Here is a 19,235-nt window from a genome sequence, read left to right as displayed (position 1 = left end):
AATATTATTATATTACTTATATATATATATTAATTAATATATAATTATATATTAATTAACATATACAATTATACATATATAAATTATATACAGTATATATATATATATTATACCACTATTTCATTTATATCATTAAGTACAGAAAAGGCAATTCAACTTTCATCTTTCCTTCTTTCTTTCTTCTCCCTTTCCTCTCCTTTTTTTTTTTCCAACTCCGCCATGTTGTACGGAAAAAGCCACTTCCCAATAGGCCGCCGCCATGATGTAATAGGCTCACGTCCGGAGCCGCGCGCCGCCTCCCCACTGGCCAATGAGGAGGCTGGGGGGCGGGGCCAAGAGCGAGGGCCGCGCGCACAGGAGGCTTCGAAATAAAGGGGGCGGGGCCTGAGCTCCGAGGCTTGACCGGGCCATGGCTACAGTGGAGACGAAGGTGAGTGCCAAGCGGCGGCCGAATCCACTTCTCTCGAGGCGTGGGGAAAGGGGGGGAGGCGCCGCCGAGAATTAAACGCCCACGGGCTGCGAATTGGTATCTCCCAGAATGAAGCGCCTTCCGTCCGAACTCTGCCTTTGCTCCTCCCCGCTCCCCCTCTGGCCTTCATGGTTCGGTCCAGCCTCTCTGAGGAAAAGCTGGCGCCGGGCCGCTCCCATTGTGTGGAAATAGGGGGGAAGGGTTAAAATCGGGAGAACCCGGAACCCTGTATAACCAAGAACGAGTAACCCCCCCCCCCCCCTGCCAGGCTGCCATTCCCAGAACGCATGCTGGTTCCGGGGTTCCTTGTACTGCTAAGGTTATGCAGAGCCCCGGGCTTGGCAGATGGCGGCTCTCCAGCCCCTCTTGGCGCTTTGCCATGCTCGGTCTGGGGCCTGGGTTGAGGGGGCGTGGCCAGCCAAACAAGAAAGGGAGGGCAGGGGGAAATAATCTTGCTTATTCAGAGTACGGGGCCCCGTCGTCCATATGGGCCATTCAGGTTGCGGGCCCCTCTGGGTTGCTTTGATGATAGTTCATTCATTTTTGCAGCTTCCAGAAAGATGGTTGAGTTCCTCTATTGCAATGATGGGCAACCTTTTGCACTTGGTGTGTCAAAATTCACCAAAAAAACCTAGCATGACTTGGGTGGTGTGTCACTTCGAGAGAAAAAACCATAATTTCGCAATATGTATAGTTTAAATAACAAAAATATATAATTGTAATATATAACTGTATTCAATAAATCAAAAACTTTTTACTACCATTATTTCCATGTACAACAATCTGTGGTACCTCTTGCAGTTTCCATGCTGATTTCTCTCTATTCTAGTTTCAATATAGTCACGAATAATGAATAATATAAAAGATAGTAAAAATATGATAATATACTACATTAATAATAGAATAATAATAGAAATTATATATATATATATATACACACACACACACACACACACACTAGCTGTTCCCGGCCATGCGTTGCTGTGGCGAAGTATGGTGGTATGGGAAATAAAGTATTGAGGAATTGGAGGTAGTTAAGGTAAAGGGTCAAGGTTTTTACCTTACATTAAGTCCATTATAAATGGGTTATATAGCTGTGTGGAAGGACCCTGAGTCTACACTGCCATATAATCCAGTTAAAATCTGATAATCTGTATTTTATAGGCAGTGTGGAAGAGGTCTAAGTGAGGCCTAACTCTGCCTGTCCCCTGGGCTGAATGGGTTGCTAGGAGACTAAGTGGGTGGAGCTTAGCCTTCTAACTGGCAGCAATTGGATGAAAACAATTATTCCTCTCCCTCTAATTAGGATTTTATTTTTATTTTCTTTTTGTTGTATGAACGTAGAGGCATGGATGAGGGGTTGTGCTGCCAAGTTTAGTGTTTCTGGGATATGTAGTTTTGTTGTTTTGTCCTAGGCCGAAATTTCATTAGCCTTTTATATATATAGATATATAAATGCAATGTGCATAATTCCCATGGAGTAAACAACAAAACCACTGGACCAAATCACACCAGATTTGGCCACAAAAGACATAGTCATCCGATCAATCTGCATGCGGCAGCGTGTCAGCAGAAATGGCTAGGCGTGTCAGTGCTGACACGCGTGTCATTGGTTGGCCATCACTGCTCTATTGGAAGGAATATTTATTTTATCTATCTCAATCCTCAAACTATATTTTTATCTCATAAAAATAATATTTAAATGAATATCTTTATGAAAGGAAAATAATTAGCTTTTAAAATTCACAGTTAATGGGGTCTACTGTGCTCCCTGGCCTTAGGGTGAACTACAACTCCCACTATGGTGAGTCAGTCCCCTCAAACCCCTCTAGTAGGTTGAGTTAGTCATGGAGATTCTGTGTGCCAAGTTTGGTCCAGGTCTAACATTGGTGGAGGTCACAGTTTCCCTGGTTGTGGGTGAACTGCAACTCTCAGAATGGAAGGTCAGTTCCCTAACCCTAACTCAAACCCCCCCAGCAATCAAATTCCAGCATATCAGGTCTGTGTGCCAAGTTGGGTCCAGATCCATCTGTGTTTTGCTCTCTGGATGGAGGTGAACTACAACTTTCTGGATGTAGGTGAACTACAACTCCCCCAAATCAAGGTGAATTTTCCCCAAAGACCTCCAGAATTGATTACTGGTCATGGGGCCTCTGTGTGCCAAGTTTGGTCCAATTCCATCTTTGGTGGAGTTCAGAGTGTTCATTGATTATAGGTGAACTATACATCCCAGTACCCACAACTCTGAAATAGCCAGGCCAATTCCCCTCAAAACCCACCAGTATTCAAATACGGGCATATCAAGTATGCATGCCAAGTCCAGATCCATCATTGTTTGGGTTCTGGATGTAGGCGAACTACATCTCCTATAAATCCCTCCAAAGACCTCCAGTATTTTTTGTGGGTCATGGAGGTTCTGTGTGCCAAGTTGGTTCCAGGTCCATCGTTGGAGGAGTTCAGAGTGCTCCTAGATTGCAGGTGAACTGGGAGTGCACAAGCTTGAACATGAGCCAAGAGTGTGATGCGGCAGCTTAAAAGGCCAATGCAATTCTCAGCTGTTATACTTTAGGTGGAAGAATTGGACTATATATTTATCTATCTATCTATCTATCTATCTATCTATCTATCTATCTATCTATCTATCTTATCATTTGTCAGGGGTGCTTTGATTGTGTTTTTGTTGCACAAGGCAGAAGGGGGTTGGACGAAATGGTCCAAGGGGTCCCTTCAAATTACAGTAGAGTCTCACTTATCCAACATAAACGGGCCGGCAGAATGTTGGATAAGCGAATATGTTGGATAATAAGGAGGGATTAAGGAAAAGCCTATTAAACATCAAATTAGGTTATGATTTTAAAAATTAAGCACCAAAACATCATGTTATGCAACAAATTTGGCAGAAAAAGTAGTTCAATACGCAGTAATGCTATGTAGTAATTACTGTATTTATGAATTTAGCACCAAAATCTCACGATATATTGAAAACATTGACTACAAAAATGCGTTGGATAATCCAGAACGTTGGATAAGCAAGTGTTGGATAAGTGAGACTCTACTGTATTATTATTATTATTATTAGTGTTAGTATATTATTATTATTATTTTATTATGACACAGCAAACAAGATAGATATGCTGGATTTCATATCACAAAATCACAAGTCGAACACTTATTATTATTATTATTATTATTATTATTATTATTATTATTATTATTATTGAGGCTGGGTTGCCATCTGTCAGGGGTGCTTTGATTGTGTTTTTGCTGCACAAGGCAGAAGGGGGTTGGACAAGATGGCCCATGCTGTCTTTTCCATATCTATTATTATTAATATTATTAGGGCTGGATGACCATCTGTCACAGTTGTTTTGATTGTGCTTTCTCTACATTAAGGCAAAATGAAGGGGATTGGACTAGATGGCCTTTAGAGGTCCCTTCCAACTCTAGGATTCTATTAAAGGAGTCTTAGTCGAACACGAGCCAACAGTAGCTGAAAGGGCCAATGCCATTCTAGGATACATCAATAGGAGAAGCCTGAGAGAAAGGGAACTGATATGATATTTTACTTCGGCTGGTTTAATTGCTTTTAATGATAATTATTTAATGCAACTGTTTGTTTTAATTTATTGTACAATGTTTAGTATTGTCTTTTGCTTATTTTTTTGTTTTTTATTCATATAGGCATTGAATGTTTGCCTGTTACTATGTTGGAAGCCGCCCTGAGTCCCCATGGGGAGATGGGGGGGGGGGTACAAATATTATTAAGTTATTATTAAGTTATACACATAATAAAAGTGAAAATATGTATTTTTTATCGGTCATGGGGGTTCTGTGTGCCAAGTGAGTTCCAGGTCCATCGTTGGTGGAGTTCAGAGTGCTCTTAGATTGCAGGTGAACTATACATCCCAGTGCCTACAATGCCTATAAATCATGGTGAATTCTCCCCAAACCTCTCTACTATGTTCAGTTGCTGATCAATTCCTCTGTTATTTGTGTGCCATAGAAAAGAATAGGAAAGGGTTATGGGAGAGGCAGTGGGCGGGGTTATGCAAATCCCACACCAATGGAGAGAGTCAGAAACACTGGGATGCCTGTAGTGGAGGAAAAACAGAAAATCTAGAGTGAAATCTAGAGCCTTGCATCTTTGGATTTAAAATGATATTGAAATGCTTTTAACGTAAGCCGCTTTGAGTGCTTTGCAGAGAGAAAAAAAAATGGGGGATAAATAAATATAATAAACAACAATATTATTACGCAACAATATTGAAAAAAAATGTTCCTGGTTTGAAAGTGTTATATCCTGTATGTTGTTGGGGTTGATCTTTAGGTCAGTGATGAAGGGGAGAAATTGAATTAAATGATGGCTCTTTTCGGACACATCCCACAAAGGGGGGAACCAGATGCGGGAGCAAAGGCGCATCCCATCTCAGGGCGATGCTCGGCTAGACTGGGATTATGGCCAGGTAAATGGCTTATTCTGCTCTCTAATGCGAGAGGGATCTGCCCTTTCCTGGAGCGGAATTTGGAGGTCAAGCCATCGGCGTGAAACCTGGGATTGAGCCGAGAGGACATTCGGGGGGATTTCCGTCCCATTTGGACGTCGATGCCCTGAGCTCTTGACCCTTTCTGGGATTTGTGTCTGTGTGCTTTGTGGCCAGGACACATTACACTTCCGAACAGTAAAGATGTGGAACTAATAGGCCCTAAAGGTCTGACTTTGGGACTAAGCAGGGATGGCTTGGGTTAGTCCTTGGATGTGGGGAACTGCCAACAAATTGCAAGCATTGGATAGACCACATCAGCTCTAGGCTCCATGTGAAAAGGATCTTGGAGTCTTCATGGGGAGGAAACAATGGGATGCTGCAGCTGGAAAAGCCAATGGGATTTTTGGCTGCATCTAAAGGAGTCTAGTGTCTAGTTCAGTGATTCCCAACTTTTTTTGACCAGGGACTACTCTCCAACTTTACTACCAAAGGGTCAACTTTAGGTTCGGTTTGGTTATTTGGGATGCTGATTCAGAAAATTGCATTGGATAGATCACATCAGCTCTAGTTTTTGATACAGGACATATGTCATCCAGTCGTCACCATCTGCTCGCCCAGAGAAAACCATATTTAATAATCTAGAGCTGATGTGGTCTATCCGGTGCAATTTAAAGGATGGAGAACTGACTTCTTCCTGGGGTTATTTGGGGTGCTGATTCAGAAAGTTGCATTGGATAGACCACATCAGCTCTAGTTCTGATACAGAACATATGCCATCCAGTCGTCACATCTGCTCGCCCAGAGAAAACCATATTTAATAATCTAGAGCTGATGTGGTCTATAAAGCGCAATTTAAAGGATGGAGAACTGACTTCTTCCTGGGGTTATTTGGGATGCTGATTCAGAAAGTTGCATTGGATAGACCACATCAGCTCTAGTTCTGATACAGAACATATGCCATCCAGTCGTCACCATCTGCTCGCCCAGAGAAAACCATATGTAATAATCTAGAGCTGATGTGGTCTATAAAGCGCAATTTAAAGGATGGAGAACTGACTTCTTCCTGGGGTTATTTGGGGTGCTGATTCAGAAAGTTGCATTGGATAGACCACATCAGCTCTAGTTCTGATACAGAACATATGCCATCCAGTCGTCACCATCTGCTCGCCCAGAGAAAACCATATTTAATAATCTAGAGCTGATGTGGTCTATAAAGCGCAATTTAAAGGATGAAGAACCGACTTTTTCCTGGGATTATTTGGGGTGCTGATTTAGAAAGTTGCATTGGATAGACCACATCAGCTCTAGTTCTGATACAGAACATATGCCATCCAGTCGTCGCCATCTGCTCGCCCACAGAAAACCATATTTAATAATCTAGAGCTGATGTGGTCTATCCAGTGCAATTTAAAGGATGGAGAACTGACTTTTTTCCTGGGGTTATTTGGGGTGCTGATTCAGAAAGTTGCATTGGATAGACCACATCAGCTGTAGTCGCCATCTGCTCGCCCACAGAAAACCATATTTAATAATCTAGAGCTGATGTGGTCTATCCAGTGCAATTTAAAGGATGGAGAACTGACTTTTTTCCTGGGGTTATTTGGAGTGCTGATTCAGAAAGTTGCATTGGATAGACCACATCAGCTCTAGTTTTGGATACAGAACATATTCCATCCCATAGTCATCATCTGCTCGCCCAGAGAAAACCATATTTCATAATCTAGAGCTGATGTGGTCTATCCAGTGCAATTTTCTGAATCAGCACCCTAAAGAACCCCAGGAACACTTTGACCAGGGACCACTCTCCAACATTAGTATCAAAAGGGGTACGAATCAGTTTTTGGTCAACTTTAGGTTCGGTTTGTTTATTTGGGGTGCTGATTCAGAAAATTGCATTTCTATATGGCCAAACCTTTGGGAAATTCTCAGCATTGGACGTGGTTTTGATGTAAGTGAAAACTCCAGAGAAGCTGCCAGGAGCCAGTTGCTATTATAAAAGGAATTATTTTATATACATGTCTCTTTGTGCTCATTTTCGACTCAGACATCTAGTTCCTCTTCCCAACATCAAGGCACGGCTATTTTTACGCTTTCTCGGTGGAACGCTTTCTTTCGCAGGAACGGGTGGTAAAAAAAAAGAGCACGGCTTAGAAAAGTTTGCCTTTCCCTTCCAACTGTGTTCTTTGGGGGTTTTTTTTTTTTTTTTTGCTTCCTCGAAGTGTTTCATGATTAAGCACCAAACATCATGTTATACAACAAATTTAACAGAAAAAGTTCAATATGCAGTAATGTTATGTTGTAATTACTGTATTTACAAATTTAGCACCAAAATATCACGTTATATTGAAAACATTGACTACAAAAATGCCTTGGATAATCCAGAACCTTGGATAAGCGAGTCTTGGATAAGTGAGACTCTACTGTAACTTTATTTTTGTATGCCGCCACCATCTCCCCAAAGGGACTCAGAGCGGCTTACATGGGGACAAGCCCAATCAGTCACGTTTACATCATAAAATATACAGTTAAAACACAAGTATCAAACTAAAAACAGGTTAAGCAAACCATGGTTTAAAATAGCATAACTGTAAAAACATTTAAAAATATTAACAATCATCCGCGAAACTTTAAGAAGTCCAATCCTAGGACATAAATTCGGATAAAATTTGTTAAATTTGTGCCTATGAATCGATATTAGAAACTTGCAGGAAAGGGGGGATTTAAGAATAGAAACATTCACCAATCATTTTAGTTAAGTTTCTGAAACATTCGGATGCCTCCCAAGGTCAGTTTAATTTTTAGTAGAAGTATTAAGCAACTTTGGATTTTCAATGGATCTAGTTAAAACATACATTCATTGCTATTGTCCTTCTCATCATCATCATTGTCTCTGTAGCGATCCAAAGACCTGTGTTGTTCCTAAAAGTCCCACAAGTTCTCTTTACCGAAATCAAAACCATTTTGTAGACACAGAGAGATTGGACCGAGGAAATTAAAGATTGTTATTCACCTTTCCTTAGACTAGTGGTTCCCAACTTGTGGTCTGTGGACCACCAGTAGACCCCCGCTAAAATATGGTCTGCAGCCTCACCGTTACTACTCTGTTGCAACTTGAGTGACTGGTCTCGCAAAACCCTCTTATAGTGCCAAGGCAACGAGGATGTCGGGAGGGGCGAGACTGACTATCCATGAAAGGCATGACAACAAGCCTCCTGACTGTTACTTCTCCTCCTCCTCCATCCCTGAGTGGAGTTGTTCCATGTGGCGCCTCGAAGCGGGGGCGTCTAGGTGGAAGAATTGGACTATATATATCTTATCTATATACATAATAAAATACACAATATGTATTTTTTTGCTGGCTTGACCTTGAATGAACTGGGGGCGGTGACGGCCGATAGGAAGCTCTGGCGTGGACTGGTCCATGAGGTCACAAATAGTCGGAAACGACGAGTGATTGAACAACAAATGTCTTTTTTGTTGGTCATGGGAGCTCTGTGTGCCAAGTTAGTTACAGGTCCGTTGCTTTGTGGAGTTCAGAGTGCTCTTAGATTGCAGGTGAACTATACATCCCAGTACCTACAACTCCTATAAATCATGGTGAATTCTCCCCAAACCTCTCTACCCTGTTTCCCCGAAAATAAGACATCCCCGAAAAATAAGACCTAGTAGAAGTTTTGCTGAATTGCTAAATATAAGGCCTCCCCCGAAAGTAAGACCTAGCAAAGTTTTTGTTTGGAAGCATGCCCGCCAAACAGAACACCAGAGCATGCAGGATCAGTAAATGTACATACCAGTTGTACATGGAAATAATGGTAGTAACAAGAAATTCTTGATAGGATTCACAGTTTGTCTGGTTATGCTGGTTTGTTATGACAACTACTGTACAGTATATAATAAATGTTCATTTTTTGTTCAACAATAAATGTGAATTCTTCTTCATGGAAAAATAAGACATCCCCTGAAAATAAGACCTAGCACATCTTTGGGAGCAAAAAAATATAAGACACTGTCTTATTTTCGGGGAAACACGGTAGTATGTCATAGAATCATAGAATCATAGAATAGTAGAGTTGGAAGAGACCTCATGGGCCATCCAGTCCAACCCCCTGCCAAGAAGCAGGAAATCGCATTCAAAGCACCCCCGACAGATGACCATCCAGCCTCTGCTTAAAAGCCTCCAATGAAGGAGCCTCTACCACAGCCCGGGGGAGAGAGTTCCACTGCTGAACAGCCCTTCTCACAGTGAGGAAGTTCTTCCTGATGTTCAGGTGGAATCTCCTTTCCTGTAGTTTGAAGCCATTGTTGCGGATCAATTTCTCTGTTTGCTGTGTGCCATAAAAAAGAATAGGGAAGGGTTAAGGGAGAGGCAGTGGGCGGGGTCATGCAAATTCCACACCAATGGAGAGAGAAAGGAACACTGGGATGTCTGTGGTGGAGAAACAGAAAATCGAGGATGAAATTGACACTTGGATGGTGGGCAGTATGGTGTTTGTGGAGGACATTGGCAGGGCTCTTGGACATGTTTACTGCGCTCGCTATAACCTGTAATGTCATTGGAAGGAGGGCCAATGGTGCCTTCTGAGTAGTGGGAGATAATAGTTATTTGTGGAAGTGGGAGCATGTCTGTATAAGTGGTCATCCAAGCCACATACCGTGTTTCCCCGAAAATAAGACAGTGTCTTATATTAATTTTTGCTCCCAAAGATGCGCTAGGTCTTATGTTCAGGTGATGTCTTATTTTTCCATGAAGAAGAATTCACATTTATTGTTGAAGAAAAAAATGAACATTTATTATATACTGTACAGTAGTTGTCATCACAAACCAGCATAACCAAACTATGAATCTTATCAAGAATTTCGTGTTACTACCATTATTTCCATGTACAACAATCTATGGTACGTACATTTACTGATCCTGCAAGTTCTGGTGTTTTCTTTGGCGGGCATGCTTCCAAACAAAAACTTTGCTAGGTCTTACTTTCGGGGGAGGCCTTATAGTTAGCAATTCAGCAAAACCTCTACTAGGTCTTATTTTCTGGGGATGTCTTATTTTCGGGGAAACAGGGTACATGTTTTCACTTTTATTTTCACTTTTATTATGTGTATAGATATTGTTGTTATTATTCTCATGTAGTTTCAAGTTATGGCCAAAGAATAAAAGTCATCTTGGCTTCTTGGGAAGTGTTCAGGCTTTCTTTGCTCTAGAACCCATTGATGTGTCTTCTTAGCATTCAAAGGAGTATGGATCTACAAAAACCCAAATGTCCCGAGCTTTTCCAACTCATCTAAGCTGATTAATTTGTTTACTCCTCTTAATCCTCTCCGCCGGATGAAAGAATGTGCCTTTCTGCCTGATTTTATTTTGCAAAAGGTTTGCCCTTCAGCCGCCGTTGCTGTTCACGGAAACGACAGGACATTCAGTGCGGAGAAAGATGGAGTCCGAAGGCTTGAAAGGCTTCTTCTCGTTTCTTTTCGGACTTGGGATTTCAGTAGATTAAGCCTTAAGCAGGTCGAAGGCGAAAGCGCTGATCTTTCCCTCTGCCTCTGCAGATGGGGAAAGGATGATAGCCAGTTGGGTTGAGCCCCTGGCGATAAGGAAAAGGTCTTCTAAAGGAGGATTTTGAACAGAAGCCTTTAGCACGCAGAGGCACGCAGAGATCAATGGGTTGTTTCTTTATCAGAGAGTCATTGTGATCAAATGCAAAGCTGAAGGACACTGTAAAATCAATTCAGGCTCTGGCATGTAATAATAATAATAATAATAATAATAATAATAATAATAATAATAATAATAATAATGTCTATTGTTTCCAAATTGCGGCTGAGATCTCTTGGCAAGGCACCCAATGTGCTGATCACCACCAGCACCACCTGTATTGGTTTCTGCCAGAGTCTTTGAAGTTCAATCTTGAGGTCCTGATAGCGGCTGAGTTTTTCCTGCTGTTTTTCGTCAATGCGACTGTCACCTGGGATGGCAACATCAATGATCCAAACCTTTTTCTTTTCCACAACTGTGATGTCTGGTGTGTTGTGTTCCAGAACTTTGTCACTCTGGAATCGGAAGTCCCACAGTATCTTTGCATGCTCATTTTTCAATACTTTTGCAGGCATAAGTTCCAATGAATCATTTGGGCCACATAGTTGTGCCTCTGTTTGTAGTCTGTCTGTGTGATTTTCTTACAGCAGCTGAGGATATGATCAATGGTTTTGTCGGTTTCCTTGCACAGTCTGCATTTTGGGTTATCAGCTGATTTTTCGGTCTTGGCCTTAATTGCCTTTGTTCTGATGTCTTGCTCTTGGGCTGCAAGGATCAGGCCTTCTGTCTCCTTCTTCAGTGTCCCATTCATGAGCCATAGCCAGGTCTTCTCCTTATCAGCTTTTCCTTCAAGGAACTTTCCATGCAATGTTTTGTTGTGCCAGCTGTCAGCTCTAGTTTGTAGTGCGGTTTTCTTGTACTGGCTTTTTGTCTGCTGTGCTTTGAAATTTTATTATTATTATTATTATTATTTTCGTGTCAGGAGCAACTTGAGTCACTTCTGGAGTGAGAGAATTGGCTGTCTGCAAGAACGTTGCCCAGGGGACGCCTGGATGTTTTGATGTTTTTACTATCCTTGTGGGAGGCTTCTCTCATGTCCCAGCATAGAGTTGGAGCTGATAGAGGAAGCTCATCCGCGCTCTCCCCGGGTGGGATTTGAATCTGGCAGCCTTCAGGTCAGCAACCCAACCTTCAAGTCACGAGGCTTTAGTCCACTACGCCACCAGAGGCTCCATTATTATTATTTTTATTAATAATAATAATTATTAATAAAACTATACACTATACACTCTTATCTGTAAATGACAATACAGTAGAGTCTCACTTATCCAACATAAACGGGCCAGCAGAACGTTGGATAAGCGAATATGTTGGATAATAAGGAGAGATTAAAGAGAAGCCTATTAAACATCAAATTAGGTTATGATTTTACAAATTAAGCACCAAAACATCATGTTATACAACAAATTTGACAGAAAAAGTAGTTCAATACGCAGTAATGCTCTGTAGTAATTACTGTATTTACGAATTTAGCACCAAAATATCACTATGTATTGAAAACATTGACTACAAAAATTGTGTTGGGTAATCCAGAACGTTGGATAAGCGAGTGTTTGATAAGTGAGACTCTACTGTATTAATAATAATTATTAATAAAACTATACACTATACACTCTTTTATCTGTAAATGACAATACTTCTTGTTGTTGTTCATGTCTTTTGCCATTTATGGTGACCATTTATGGTGACCCAATGTCTGGGTCTGAGAGAGTGTTTCCCTTGAGCCACATTGAGTTATATCCCTTTCTTAAGCTCTCCCTTCTGTCTGCACCGCTTTCAATGGACTGAAGAGCCATGTTGTTGTCATAGAAACTGGCAAAGTTGATTCAAACACCCAAATTTAGCATTTGTCTGAAAAGAAGCCATGCTCGATCTCCATCTCTGTGTCTATTTATCTATCCATCCCCCCATCTTTCAGTCCATGATCGTTCTATCATCTCTCCATAAGCCATAATCTCCTCCACCTTCCTTCCTTCCTCTTGGCTTGCAATGCGGTGGCCGGGCCTCTGGAGGCACATTGCGAGCCTGTTGTGCCGTGGAGCATGCGCCGTCTCTGGTCCTCGAGCGCATGGAGGGAGCGAGGCAGGCCTCTCTGAAGCCCTCGGGGAGGCCTGATCTGTGCAAGCGGTCCAGAGGTATGCCTGCCAAGTTTCCTTTCGGCTCCTTTCCTGTCGCCGATTGACGTTTTGGGGGGAGAGGGAAAGACCATCTCCAAAAAAAAAGAGGCCTCCTTCCCTCCCTCTTTGCTTTTCTCTTGCTCTTAGTTCCCTTTCCTCCCCCATCTATCCAGAGTTTTTAGCACTTCCTGCAAGCTGGAACCTTTCCATTTTGCAGGGAGTTAAAAAAAAAACCATCTCCAAATGCTCAAAAGCAAAATATTCTTGGAAATATTAAGATGCAAGACCGTGATTGTTCCCTGCTTTTGTGTGTTGGGTTCTCCTTCCTTTCCCTTCCATTCCTTCTCTCATTTCCTCCAAACTCTTTCCATGCCTTGTCGAAGGCTTTCATGGCCAGAATCACAGGGTTGCTGTGAGTTTTCCATGCCTTTTCCTGCATCATTCCAGCCCCTTTCCCCAGTAAATCTCACAAGTCAGTCTTGGAAATGTTAAGATGTGAAGCCATGACAGATCAAGTTGATTGTTGTTGACTTGCTTTGTGTGTTGGGTTCTCCTTTCCTTCTCTCTTTTCCTCCAGACTCTTTCCTCACCTTCCCCCTTGTGGGGAGAAAATGTGGGGTATAAATAGACATAATAATAATAATAATAATAATAATAATAATAATAATAATAATAATAATAATAATATTTGGAGATTTAATGGGGAAAGAGGATGGAATTATTATTATTATTATTATTATTATTATTATTATTATTATTATTATTATTTCCATCCTCTTTCCCCCATTAAATCTCACAAATCACTCTTGGAAATGTTATGATGTGAAGCTATAATAGATTAAGTTGATTGTTGTTGACTTGCTTTTGTGTGTTGGGTTCTCCTTCCCTTCCTTCTTTCTTTTCTTCCAGACTCTTTACTCGCCTTCCTCCTTGTGGGGAGAAAATGTGGTGTATAAATAGACGTAATAATGATGATAATAACAATAACAATAACAATAATAAGAATAATAAGAAGAAGATTTGGAGATTTAATGGGGAAAGAGGATGGAATTATTATTATTATTATTATTATTATTATTATTATTATTATTATTAATGTTGTTGTGTCAATAATAATAATAATAATTCTTCCATCCTCTTTCCCCATTAAATCCCCAAACTCTTTCCATGCCTTTTCCTTCATCACTCCAGTCTCTTTCCCCCATTAAATCTCACAAATCACTCTTGGAGATGTTAAGATGTCAAGACATGTCAGATCAAGTCAATGGTTGTTGACTTGCTTTGTGTGTTGGGTTCTCCTTCCCTTCTTTCTCTCTTTTTCTCCAGACTTTCCTCTCCTTCCTCTTTGTGGGGAGAAAATGTGGGGTATAAATAAACATAATAATGACAACAATAATAATAATAATAATAATAATAATAATAATAATAATAATAATAATAATAATAATTCCATCCTCTTTCCTCCATTAAATCTCACGAATCCCTCTTGGAAATGTTATGATGTGAAGCCATGATAGATCAAGTCGATTGTTGTTGACTTGCTTTGTGTATTTGGTTTTCCTTCCCTTCCCTTCTTTCTCTTTTTCCATGCCTTTTCCTGCATCAGTCTCTTTCCCCCATTACATCTCACAAATCACTCTTGGAAATGTTAAGATGTGAAGCCATGACAGATCAAGGCCCTTTCCATACAGCTGAATAAAATCCTACATTATCTGCTTTGAACTGGAATATCAGGCAGTGTGGACTCAGCCTTTCCACACATCTAGAATATCAAGGCAGAAAATCCCACAATATCTGTTTTGAACTGAGTTATCTGAGTCCACGCTGCCATATATTCCACTTCAAAGCAGAAAATGTGGGATTTTATTCGGCTGTGTGGAAAGGGCCCCAGATAACCCAGTTCAAAGCAGATATTGTGGGATTTTCTGCCTTGATATTCTGGAGTGTTGTTCTTTATTTGTTGTCTTGATTTTTAGAGTTTTTTAAAATACGGGTAGCCAGATTTTATTTATTTTCATGGTTTCCTCCTTTTGTTGAAATTGTCCACATGCTTGTGGATTTTGTTAGCTTCTCTGTGTTTGGTAAGGTGGTTGTTAGAGTGATCTAGCATCAACCTGGCCATTTGCAGCATTCACACTTGATTCACACTGCTGACTAACCAAGAAAGGCGCAACAATAAGCCTCCTGACTGCTGCTTCTCCTCCTCCTTCCTCCCCGTGAGCAGAGCCATTCCATGTGGCGCCTGGAAGCAGGGGTGCCTTGGTGTCTTGGGGTGCTGATTCATAAAATTGCATTAGATAGACCACATCAGCTCTAGATTATTAACTATGGCTTTCTGTGGGCGAGCAGATGGCGACTACTGGATGGCACATGTTCTGTATCAGAAACTAGAGCTGATGTGGTCTATCCAATGCAGTTTTCTGAGTCAGCACCCCAAATAACCAAACCTAATCTAAAGCTGATTAAAAACTGATTTGTAACCCTTTTGGTACTAATGTTGGAGAAAGGTCTCTGGTCAAAGTATCCCCTGGTCAAAAAAAGGTTGGAACCACTTTTAAGCATGAGCACGGAAGAATTTCGAGCTTCTTATTTGCTCCAGACTCCAGCATGCCTATTGCTGATATCAGTTGAATTATCCTTGTTTAACTTGATGGAAGCCAGCAAGTGATGGGAAGATGCAATAACGGCACTCTTTGTTCACACAGGCCTCCGTCTTGCAAAAGAGTCTGCACTCTGGAACTCCTAACCTTCGTCTTAACTGAATGAATTTTGGAAATTAGAAGGAAGCTGCCTAAAGGTAATTGTGTTAACCTGTGGGAGGAAGATGGGATATACATCTAAATCAGTGGTTCCCAACTTGTGGTCCGTGGACCACCATTGATCCCTAAGAACTAAAATTATGTCCGCGTCCTCACCGTTACTACACTGTTGCAATGAGAGCGACTGGTTTCGCGAAACGCTCTTAACAATGCCGAGGCAAAGCAGATGTTGGGAGGGGAGAGGCACGACAACAAGCCTCCTGACTGCTGCTTCTCCTCCTCCCTCCCCCTGAGCGGAGCGATTTCATGTGGCAACTGGAAGTGGGGAGCGCCTTGATGTCTTTGTTTTTAGGCTTGTTCCTGGGGTTATTTGGGATGCTGATTCAGAAAATTGCATTGGATAGACCACATCAGCTCTAGATTATTAAATATGATTTTCTGTAGGCAAGCAGATGGAGATTACTGGATGGCATATGTTCAGAAACTAGAGCTGATGTGGTCTATCCAATGCAGTACAACAACAACTCTTAGTCAATTTTGACCATATCAAAACATGTGAAATATATAAAATGTACACACCCATACATACAGTAAAACCATGTATAGATACAATGCAATTTTCTGAATCTAAAGTTGATGAAAAACTGATTCGTAACCCTTTTGGCAGTAATGTTGGAAAGTGGTCTCTTGTTAAAAGTGATCCCCGGTCAAGTGCATTGGATAGACCACATCAGCTCTAGATTATTAAATATGGTTTTCTGTGGGTGAGCAGATGGTGATGACTGGATAGCATATGTTCTGTATCAGAAACTAGAGCTGATGTGGTCTATCCAATGCAATTTTCTGAATCAGCACCCCAAATAACCCCAGGAAAAAGTCAATTCTCCATCTTTTAAATTGCACTGGATAGACCACATCAGCTCTAGATTATTAAATATGGTTTTCTCTGGGTAGCAGATGATGCCTACTGGATGGCATAAGTTGATTAAATATTGAATTATAACCCTTTTGGTACTAATGTTGGGAGAGTGGACCCTGGTCAATAATAATAATAATAATAATAATAATAATAATCTGCAAAAGTATTGGAAAATGAACATGCAAATATACTGTGGGACTTCCGAATCCAGACTGACAAAGTTCTGGAACACAACACACCAGACATCACAGTTGTGGAAAAGAAAAGGGGTTGGATCATTGATGTTGCCATCCCAGGTGACAGTCGCATTGACGAAAAACAACAGGAAAAACTCAGCCGCTATCAGGACCTCAAGATTGAACTTCAAAGACTCTGGCAGAAACCAGTGCAGGTGGTGCCGGTGGTGATGGGCACATTGGGTGCCGTGCCAAAAGATCTCAGCCGGCATTTGGAAACAATAGACATTGACAAAATCACGATCTGCCAACTGCAAAAGGCCACCCTGCTGGGATCTGCACGCATCATCCGAAAATACATCACACAGTCCTAGACACTTGGGAAGTGTTCGACTTGTGGTTTTGTGATATGAAATCCAGCATATCTGTCTTGTTTGCCCTTGTCATAATAAAATAATAATAATAATAATAATAATAATAATAATAATAATAATAATAATAATAATAATAATAATAATAATAATTCAACAGCCAGAAGAGTGTCTGCTGTGGACTCATCTTGTTGTGTTTCTAATAATAATAATAATAATAATAATAATAATGATCCAAATGATCGATTGGAACTTATGCCTCAAGTACCACCTCCCAGCAGCAAAGAACTAGTGGGATCACAAACCTGCAAAAGTCTTGGAAAATGAGCACGCAAAGATACTGTGGGACTTCTGAATCCAGACTGACAAAGTTCTGGAACACAACACACCAGACATCACAGTTGTGAAAAAGAAAAAGGTTTGGATCATTGATGTCGCCATCCCAGGTGACAGTCTTGTGGTTTTGTGATATGAAATCCAGCATATCTGTCTTGTTTGCCCTTGTCATAATAAAATAATAATAATAATAATAATTCAACAGCCAGCAGAGTGTCTGCTGTGGACTCATCTTGTTGTGTTTCTAATAATAATAATAATAATAATAATAATAATAATAATAATAATAATAACTTTATTTTTTATCCCACCTCCATCTCTTGGATGGTATATGTTCTGTATCAGGAACTAGAGCTGATGTGGTCTATTTATTTATTTATTTACTTACAGCATTTATATTCCGCCCTTCTCACCCCGAAGGGGACTCAGGGCGGATCACATAACACATATAGGCAAACATTCAATGCCTTTTAACAAAGAACAAAGACAAACAAACATAGGCTCCGAGTGGCCTCGAACTCATGACCTCCTGGTCAGAGTGATTAACTGCAGTTAATTGCAGCTGGCTTGCTCTCCCTCCTGCGCCACAGCCCGGGCCCATACAATGCAATTTTCCAAATTGGCACCCCAAATAACCAAACCAGATCTAATATTGACCAAAAACTGATTTGTACGTCTTTTGGTACTAATGCTGGGAGAGTGGACCCTGGTCAAATAATAATAATAACAACAATAATAACAATAATAATTTTATTTTTGCATCCCGTCTCCATCTCCCCAAAGGGACTCATTGCAGCTTACATGGGGAAATCACAACATAGTTAAAATATGACATATTAAAAGTCAAAGTGGTCCCTGATCAAGTGGTCCCTGGTCAAAAAAGGTTGGGAACCACTGCATTCCTCGCTCTCCACTTTTGGCTAGTGCTTCTCAAAACTGTCGCTTGGGTGCAACCTTTCACGTCAAAGATCTTGACATGGTTTCGTGCATTTATCTGCATCTCAGATGTACCATGTAATGAAAAAGCCATCGTTTCTTATCCTATTTTTCCAAAAGACAACGCTTGCCCTTTCGTTTTGCCGAAAACGGCACGCATTTGGTTTGTTCTTTCATATATCGATTTTAATAATCATTCTAGCCATTTCTCACCAACGTTTTATTGCTTTCTGGCGACAAGAGCAGGAGGTATCTTTTCATTATATAACCTTTATAAAAAGGGAGAAATCGCTGCTTGCAGGGGTTTTTTTTTGGCTTTGTTTCCAAGGAAACAAGCTGGAAACGCTTGAGGTAGATGCAAATACAATCAACAGATGTGCTGCCTGCTTATATGATCGGAATAATATATGTAATAGATTTGGTAGCTTAAAAAGCAAAGGGTGGGTCTAAGTGTCTGCAGGGAAACCTGTATTTGGAAGTCGAGGATCCTGCTAAACACCCCAAGAGAAACACAGTCATAAATCCATATGATTTCCTGTCGAGGTCCTTTGGATTTAGGAGTCGGAGGAATGATCCCTTCTGGAAATATCAGGGTCTCTTTTAGATCTTGCAGCCTTAGAGTAATGCTGAGCTTCACCTTGGACCTGGAACTGGGTTTTGGGCCCTGAGCTAGGTTTAGCCCAGGATTTGTTTTGAAAGGGAAAGGGGGAGAGGCAAAAATAGTTGTCCAGGGCTGCAAGTAACGCTTTTATTTCCAGAAAATTGAGTTCCCTTTGGAAAATTGCATTAACAAGAGTGGGAAAGAGGTGCTGGTTGGGGGGGGGGGGGGGGGTTGCACTGCAGGCAGGTACAGATAGTAAAATGTATTGATAGCTTGGTTTGTCTCCTGTCAGAAATGCAGATCTTTCTACCACTGATAGTCCTGTTGGGTTGTAATCGGAATATGCAACTAACGACTGGAAAGCTCCTGAATGTATTTGGTTTTAGCCTGGTCTTTTGGCAGTGGAGTTTTTTTTATTTGTCCTTCTTGCTTGGAGGAGCGGGGAAGACACATTGAATAGAATTGATTATT

At 41.0% G+C, this 19,235-nt stretch overlaps 1 protein-coding gene across 3 annotated transcripts in view; it reads left to right on the top strand.

Moving 5' to 3' along the window:
• Nucleotides 1–335: 335 nt before the first annotated feature.
• ehmt1 (euchromatic histone lysine methyltransferase 1) overlaps nt 336–19,235 on the top strand; it is a 113,122-nt gene continuing 94,222 nt past the window's right edge. Inside the window, exons 1-2 of one of the 3 annotated variants that reach the window (XM_062960441.1) lie at nt 336–430; nt 15,372–15,463. The gene's annotated coding sequence lies outside the window, so the exon portion shown is untranslated. Of the gene's footprint in view, nt 431–11,513; nt 11,665–12,349; nt 12,685–15,371; nt 15,464–19,235 lie in introns of those variants that run through there. The other 2 variants (XM_062960443.1, XM_062960442.1) reach the window with 2 other exon arrangements.

This window comes from Anolis carolinensis, unplaced genomic scaffold (genome assembly GCF_035594765.1).
Source record: "Anolis carolinensis isolate JA03-04 unplaced genomic scaffold, rAnoCar3.1.pri scaffold_7, whole genome shotgun sequence".
Taxonomy (NCBI): domain Eukaryota; kingdom Metazoa; phylum Chordata; class Lepidosauria; order Squamata; family Dactyloidae; genus Anolis; species Anolis carolinensis.
Note: the sequence above shows the minus strand (reverse complement) of the source record. Positions and strands in the feature narration are given on the sequence as shown.